The sequence below is a fragment of the Pinus tabuliformis genome, chromosome 3_1 (genome assembly GCF_031772625.1).
Source record: "Pinus tabuliformis cultivar Carrire ecotype Pingquan chromosome 3_1, CPIR1, whole genome shotgun sequence".
Classification (NCBI taxonomy): Eukaryota; Viridiplantae; Streptophyta; class Pinopsida; order Pinales; family Pinaceae; genus Pinus; species Pinus tabuliformis.
In genome coordinates, this window is record NC_142301.1 from 186,066,085 (window position 1) to 186,075,186 (window position 9,102).

The window sequence follows — 9,102 nt, forward strand, 5'->3', positions numbered from 1 at the left end:
TGAAATGCAAGTCCCAATTTGGGCCTCTGAGCATCGAGGTTGTTGACACAAGCTTTTTCAGATCCTCAAAAGCACGGTCGCATTTATCTGTACAAAAAAAATCAACATTCCCTAGCAGTGCATATAGAGGTGCAGCTATTTGAGAAAAATGTTCTATGAATCCCCTATAATAACTAGAAAATTCCTAGAAAACTATGTAACACTGTCTGTGTGGTAGGAGTAGGTATTAACAAGATTATTTGAATTTTGGCTGGATCTACCTGTATTCCAGCTTCTGAGATATAATGACCTAGGATGAGCCCTTCGTTCGTCATCATATAGCAATTTTCATGGCTCAAGCAGAGCCTGGTGGCGATACATCGTTGCAGCATCTTTTCCAATGTGTCTAGTGCTGGCTCAAAATCATTCTCGTATGGTGTGAAATCATCCATGTATACTTCGAGCCCTTCATTTATTAGATCTGAAAGAATGTTGAGGATGGCCCTCTAAAATGTGGTAGGGGCATTGCATAGGCCAAAGGGTAGGACTCTATAAGCAAATGTTACCCAAGGACAGGTAAAAGTATTTTTGTCCCAGTCTTTGGGGGCAATATAAATTTGATTGTATCCACTAAAGCCATCCAAGAAAGATAAGAATTTATTTCCTGATAATGTGTCTAATACCTGATCAATGAATGGAAGGGGAAAGTGGTCTTTCTGTGTTGCTTTGTTTAATTCTTTGTAATCTACACAAATCCTCCACCTTCCATTCTTATTTGGCACCATTACTAATGGAGAGACCCACTTTCTATCGGAGATTGGGTAAATAAAGTTTACATCCAAAAGTTTTTGTAATTTAGCTTTTACAATATCTTTTAGGTGAGGAATAAGTCTCCGTTGGGGTTGGCGAATGGGTCTCACATATTTTTATGTATAAATATGGTGCGTACACAGTTGGGGATCAATTCCCTTCATGTCCAGATAATCCCATGCAAAAGATTCCTTATATTTTCTCAGTAGTTGGACCAGCTTTTCTTCTTGTTCAGGAGTCAGGTTATTGTTAATGTTCAAGGTTCTTCCTGACTCAATCTCTATAGTTCTGCAATTTGAAACAAAGGTAGTGCGTATTGTTTGATCATGAGTGTCTTTGAGAGGATATTATTCTAGTTCATTGTCAAATGTGCCTCTATCATGTGACATTGTACATGGAATCTGGATTCGAATTGGTTAATGAGGTTGTTAATAACATCATCCTCTATTTGATCTTTGAAATCGAGGGCATCTTCTGTGGTTAATGGGGATCTAATGTTTTCTGTGAGGTATGATACAGGATGTTTTTTTGTTTTTATTATTGTCATGCTTGGCTGGGCTGGAGGGTATAGAGCTAGATTCTTGATATTACTCCCTCTAGTTATGGTCATACTGCCTTGTCGGCAACCAATGTAAGCGTTAGCAGTTGCAAGCCAAGGTCTTCCTAAAATTAACAGGTGCGATCGAGTCGGTTTTTGGGGTTTGATTATGAAAAGTCAGCAAGATATTCCCAGGAATATACAGATACCATTGCATCATGAAGTGTACCTTCTGGTCTAGCCACTGATCAGTCAGCCAATTCCAATAAGGTGGAGGTTGGTTCTATTGATGTGATGCCCAGTTTTTGACAAGTGGTGGTTGTTAAAATATTAATTGCAGCCCCCAAATCAACTAGGGCATTCGAAAAGGTTTGTCCATTGATTTGCACTGTCACTATAGGATTTCCTGGGTCTTCATATTTGATAGGTGCTTCTCTTCCTGATAACAGATCAGATAGGGTGCCAACTACTTGGACTGTTAGGTTATTTGTTATTCTCCTCCTTGGTTTTTTTATACATAACTCTTTGATGGTTTTTGCGTATATTGGGATATCTTGGATAGCTTGGAGGAGTGGGATTTTTATATACAAATTTTTTAGTTCTCCCAGAATATCAAAGTCAAGATGTTCTAAAGGGAACGGTATGATTAATCGTTCTGGGAATGGGGGAGAAGATGTGGTTGCTTGGTCATGAGTTTATTGTCTAAGCACATCTTCTTCTTGTAATAGTTGTTCTGCAAGTAACTGATTTTCAACCTGAATATTTTTATCTCCCTCAGTTTCTATAATGTGCCCAAACCTCAATTGAAGGTCGTTGAACTCCCTTAGATTAGTTTCTAGCTCTGGTGTTTTGATTATTTGAACAGATTGAACTGGTCTATAATTTGGGTTCAGATTGGGTTGGGCTAGGAGTTGCGGTCTTAAGTTGGACTGGGGATTTTGTTGTAGTGCGTATGGTGCTGGCAGTGTAGGTTGAGGGAGTGGAATGGTTCTAGCTGGCTGATTCATTGGTCTCTGCCAGTTAGATTTCCAGGCTTGACTCTGCGAAGTGGGAGGGGACCATTTTGTTGGAAATGCATTGTTTTGCCAATATGGTGGAGAGTAGGGAGAATTTTTCTAATTATATTGGCTTGTTTGATTTGGCCATGGTGATGAGGGAAATGGTTGTTGTGACTAGTTTGAAAAGGGAGGTTGATTTTTCCACATTGTATTATATTGTTGAGCATGATATTATGGAGGCTCGAAAGAAGAAGACAAATCAGAGGACATACTTGATTGTTGCAGTTGTCATTAACGGTGCTGATTAAGTAGGTACATCGGTTATGATTCTTCTTCCACTTCTTTGTCTCCTACTTTCAAACCAGGAAGTGAGGGGCAGTCTTCTGTGGAGTTATATTTTGTACAGATAGCGCAGACTTGAACTGCATCTAGTGGGCACTCCTTGTGGCTGTGTTTTTTCTGCATCTGGGGCAGAATATTGCCAGGTTTTGCTCTACTTCTACTTATTTCTGTTTAGCTTGCACAGTATCAAGCTGCGTTGTCAGAGTCCCCAATATATCAGTTTTGAAATTATCTAATAAATTTCCGATTTCTACATAGGTTACTCCTTCACCAGAGATCTTGTTGTCCCTTGTGAACCCGTCACGTTCCGTTGGTTTTAGCCTTGTGCTGCCTCATGAACTCCTGATACATAAATCAACAATGTTAGCAAAATATTCTTGATAGATGTCACCCTTTCCCATAATATTTAGTGTTTCAACCCATTGTTCCTTCATTCCTTTAATTAATGTAGTTTTTAATACATTGTCAGGTAAAGGCAATGATGCATAAGGCGATCTCTGAAGATTATACTGAAAGCGTTCAACATATTCTTCTAGTGTCTCATTAGGTCTAGCTACCATCTGAAATATTTCATCCTTTAACTATCTAGACCTACAATAATCCTAATATTTCTTTAGGAAATATGATCCCAGTCATTTATGACACCTCCACCTAACCCCATAAACCATCGTAAAGTAGCACCTTTTAATGTAGATGGAAATAATTTCAGCTTTTGGGGATCGGTGGTATAGTTGTATCCCCTACATAGCACATAAATTCAAACAAAAATATGTCTAGATCTTTCGATGTTAGGCCATGGAATGTAGGGATATGCTGGAGAGGAATGGCCTTCATAGGTGCATTAACTGCAGTATCTACAATGGGATATTGTAGTGTGGAGGTTTGGGCGGTTTGCTAGTTCTAGGCCATTTGGTCAAATATGTGCCAATAACCTTCTAGGATTTATAGAAGGGTATTCTTAGGTTGGCTAGAAGGAGCAAGAATGGCCTTAACAGGAATTTCCTTAACAACACTTCCTTTGCCTGGGATGATGAGAGTTCCTTACTGAACTAATGTCTGGGGGGATTCAGGTTCTTCAGCTTTTTTCTAGATAATTTTAACAGCACTTCCCTTATCTAGGCTATTTAATGGTTGAAGTATTCCAAGAGGAGGTCTTGGTTCTTCAGTTTCCCCTGTTTCTCCTCCTCCTTCGCAGAGGTTACTAAGGTTCCCTTCTTGTAACAATTTCGGGCTAGAATTCTAAATTTCTTGAAAATCTTACTCCTCTATTTGGCTATGCACTTCAGCAAAGGCTATAGATGGTGATTTTGTGGCCCGAAGGGAACTAGTAAGTTGTCTAGAAGCATCTTTTCTAGGTCCTCCTGACGGTTGAGATTCTGCTTCTTTTAATATTTCGTCTGTAAAGGTCGATCGGCCAAGGGTCACTGGCCCCTTAGCTTTATCAGGCTTGGGTAGGGGTTTAAGATTCTTTTCAGGATTTTTCTACTTAGTCATGCACACAAATCAAATACTTATTTCTACCCAAAAAAACAACAAATTTGCAGGAAAGCGGGTAGGGGAGCAGGGTTGGTACATGCTCCGTACGCAGGTTCTTACCTTTTGTTTTTAAAACCCAACTCTCTCCTAGTAACTACTTACACTACTCTCTCTTCAAAAGAAACAAATGGCTACACTCTCCCTAACAACGACGCCAAAATGTTGAGTAGTAAAAAGGGTCTTTTTAACCTCTATTTACCCTACATTAATTATCAATCTAGGTACGATTTTTATCTCAAGAGTGTACTCAGTCTGAGGCGGTCACTTGTTCAAGAGTAATGCTTGCAGTATAGTTCTTTACAAAAGTAAATAAATGCTGGAAACAAACTCTAAATGTAATGGCAAGAAACTTAAATGCTTTGTAACTAAATCATTCACTTAAGAAACTACACCAATCATCAGTCAAGGATGCAGTAATGATAAATCTTTCCCCTGTAAACTGATGTGAATGAAAATCAATCAAAGGCAGGATCTCCAATCTGGGAACTAGACAACAATAGTCAATGTTCGCTACAGTTTTAGATCTTTCCATTCACAACAAAGCAAATACTTGAAATGACAATTCAATTATCAGAAAAGGAACAACAACTAATCTATTGAAAAGATCGAACAACAAAGTTTAATCTACAGGAATGAATTAAGTAATCTTAACTGAAAGGAATTGAACAACAATCTTTAACTAATAAATGAATTGAATAGAAATCTAAGAAAGGAACAACAAACCTAAGTAAGTCTACAAAATATTGAACAACAAACTTAATGAAATGTAGCACACAGTGACTATAGAATCAGTAATCTTATTCTATCATAATGGACATTAACCACGGTTATAAGGGAATGGAAATTGCAATAATAATGGAACAATAATCTAATGAAAAACAATCACAATTGTAAGTAAACCGTAGCTAAATGAACAACAATATCAATCTGCAAATGAACAGCAATGTCAACTTGTAAATGAACAACAATACCAATCTGTAATTGAACAACAATATCAATCTGTGAATGAACAACAATATCCGAATTAGACAATGCGATACTATTTCAGAATGAACAACATAACATTTCCAGTCGCAAATAATAGTCTTTCTATTTCAATTACGAGTTCGGTATAACAGAGGAAGTCAATGAAATGTTGAGAAACAGAAGATTACTAAATAAAGCAAATTTAAAGGAATGCAAAGGAAATCAAACCACACATGACTGTAATTTGGAAATTAATGATACAGAAAGCAAGTGATCCACTAGGGTCAGGCCCTTAGCCACCAAGGACGCACTGTTGTGATTACTCCAGGATCAAATAACGGAACATCAACGAAGTTATGGATTAAACAGAAAAGCAGAGTTACAACTATCTCTCTTTAAAGAGAGTCGATGATCGAAGTTCATATTACAATAGTAAATTCTATAAATCAATAATAATTCGTCCCTTGGACTACCAGCATTGTCCCTTTTTATAATGGTCAGGTAGAAGTATCAAAAATGCAGATAAGTCTTGAGGCAGCGATCCCTCAGGATCAAAGGATCCTGAGGGATTCACCATATCTCTAATCTTCAGTTATTGTTTTGTCCTCTTGCACTGATACCGTGTTTCTTCTTCATTTTCTTGGTCCATGCATTCTTATCTTGATTTCCTCGTCTAGATGCAGTTCCCTGTGAAAGGGACAGTAGTTGGTTCTACTTTGTCTTTTCCTTCGGAATGGTGATTTTCCATTTTCTTCACTTTTTGCATAGAAAAATACAATAATTAATCATTTTACATAAATCACAAATCCCCTTAATTCTATCATAATCCTTTAACATATGACCATCTTAGAATGTAAAGAAGTTATGATTTAAAGGAAAAGATAAAGAAATAAGTGGTAGTTACATACCTTTTCCAATGCTCAACACAAGCTAGTCAGGACCTCAAACGGTTGCTTGAACAACTGTGTGCAGTCTGCTACAACACTCTCCACCACCACAACTGCTTTTGTGACAGCGATCGCCCGTTGTTCCTTTACCTGTGTTAAAGGCTGGGCCTTCAACTGGAGCTTTGTAATCTGTAGGTTCAGCTCCAACTGAATCCACGCCATCTCTGTCTGAGTCTCACACACCCGTGTGGAAAATTTACGGATGCAAACCTCAACTGGCTCCTCCTCCATAATGGCCAACTCTAGGACCATTCCACATGCCTCCTCCATGACCTACATGATCTTCTTGCTCTGGTTAGTCACCTTGGCCTCAGTGGCGATGAAAACATTTCTTTGCCGAGCTATCTATTCATTATTTATCTATTGTTCACTGGTCACCTGGAGGGTGCAGTGCTCTCGAGCCCTCAGTTCTACAATTACTCCATCCTACAAGAGGTGGAGTGCTTAATGTGGAATCGTTGCTATATTCAGTCCAACGCCCTTCAAGGCGCTGATAGTGGGCCTATCAACTTCCTTTTCTATGGTTAGTGCTCCATCTGGTAGCACTATCGCACTGGAATCCTTCGTGTGCAACACATCAATAGCCTCTGATATGCCAATAGCCAAGTTGGTAGACATCGTACCAGCTTGCGACACGCGGGCCTGCAACTCCTACCCACTGGTCTGTATAGACCCTAGGATGATTTTCTGTTGTTGTTCAAACTGCTACAGGGCCTCTGCAGTGACATCTCTGACAATGTCACCGATATCATGTAAGTCACCCTTCATTAATGTGATAGGGTCGAGTGAGGTCTTGGTTGGCTTCGATTTCTTTCTGGACCCTCCCTTCTCCAGCTCTCTTGGGCACTTAATGTGATCATACGTCTCCTGAGGGCCCGCACCATGGTGCTCTATTTCTTCTTCTTTAGTCTCAGGTGAAGGCAACCACACACCTTTGTCAGAGCCTCACTATGTGGCACCTGTCTTTTTTCCTACCTCCTTTCTTGTTTGCTCTTCCTGGGCCTTTTCAATGGCCTCCTTTTTCCTCTTCTCGACCAGTTGCACCATCTATAGCTTGGCCTCCTCCTTCTTCTTCTGTGCAATGGACTTGCCTCCACCCACCGCCAAGTCCATGGTAGTGCGCCACTCCATTGGCCATTGATCAAGCACCGCATCATTGGCATCATCTGTGGCCAGATACAACAAGTCGTACCACTTCTGCACAAGGTCCTTCCAATGGAAAATAGCTTTAAATTCGGCTTAGCCCTGCATGTTGGCATACACCATGGGAGAAAATAGTAGCTTGTGATTGATTACCTTCCTGATATTCATTTCCATAAAGATCCAAAAGATCTTGATGTCTGAAACTCGCTACGCATCCTTGGTCGCCCACAGTGAAGCGTATTTTGCTACTTCAAGAAGGTCTGGCGCGACCGAAGGGAATTGGCTCTTCTCTGGTAGCTCTCACGCTAGCAGCACAATCGACAGAAAGAGCCACACATAGTGGAATGTCTTGCTTTTCTTTTGTGCTTCGCGGCAATTCACCAAGAACTCTCTGTGAAGGTAGTCTGACCAGTTAAACTGGACTCCTTTCGCGCACTACTATGTGAGTGCGATGACAGATGCCGACACCTCATCAGCGCAACACTTCTGCATCACCTTCCCTACCAGGATCTGCATTTCTACCTTCATAGCGGGGTCATAGATGCTAGAGATACGTACCCGTGCAACTTCTTCACTAGCTTGAATTTCTCCTTCATTGATTTTGTGAGAGCTTTCTCACCACCCTTACTAGCAAAGATCATTGTTGGATCCTCACTTATATATGGCAGGAGCATTATTCTATGAATCAACATATCGGTGATGGGTATCAGCTCCTCTAGACACAGACACCCATCATGCACCAAGCACCATAGCTGCTTGATGACCAAAACTATAACCAGGGTGTGGTTATAGTGTGGCACCCAGAGCAAGTTGAGAACCCATGCCTTATCTACTCACCTAAGCCACTTCCGCAGCTCCAATGCTATCATTCTCATATTTGTGTCTATGATGTGGCACATCAGCTGCTCAATTGCTGGGTGTGGGAACTTTTCATGGTCAGCTAAGTCCTAGTCTTCTAGCTTTAGTATTGGCACTTGTGCTAGGCACGGACTGTCGAAAGCAATTTCATTCGATAGCAGAGAGGTTTGTAGGGGAGTCTCACTCTCATCGATGTCCTTTGGGACCTTGGATTTAGGCTTGTGCGGAGGGACATGCTCTAGCAATCGTGTAATAGTGTCTGCACCCTGGGCTTCAATCTCCTCTACTTCCACTCCCACATCCTCATCGTCCATCGGGATGTTTTTGATATCCTCCTCCTCTGCTTCTAGGTTTATAGCCTTGCCTTTCTCTTGGGCAGTGGGTTTTGGTGGGTTTCCTCTTGGTGACATGTGCACTGGTATGGCAGGATGCTTTTGCTTCGTGTCTTTCTTGGTTTCCTTTGTTGGGGTTGGCTTCGGTCTCAGCGTTCTCAGCGATTTAAGGACCTCCGCCAATACTTTGGCCACTTCTGAGGCAGCTACTTTTGGAGTAGCTACTTCGGCCTCCATTTCAATTTCTTGCACATTCTCCTCGGTTGCCACTTCTTCGGTGTTCATAGATTGTGTGTGTGTCGACATGACACTATTCACTAGTTCCTGTGTCTCCTTTGACAATTATTCAAATGCCGGACTTGCTATCATATCTTGAAACAATTCACGGTTCATGTGCACCTAAGAGTGCAACAAATCAATTCTCAAAATGCCAAGTTTTCTTCGCTGGACAACCACATGTAATTTATAGGGCATTGTTGGGCCGTGAATACGACCACTTTTTAAACACTTATTTTATCCATTTTTACTTTTCTTTATCATGTCATTTATTATAATCTATTATGTAAATCTAATTTATAATGATTTATGCTCTTATGAATGAATATTATTTATTCTCCTTTATTTCTAATAAATTGATGATTATGCATGATTTT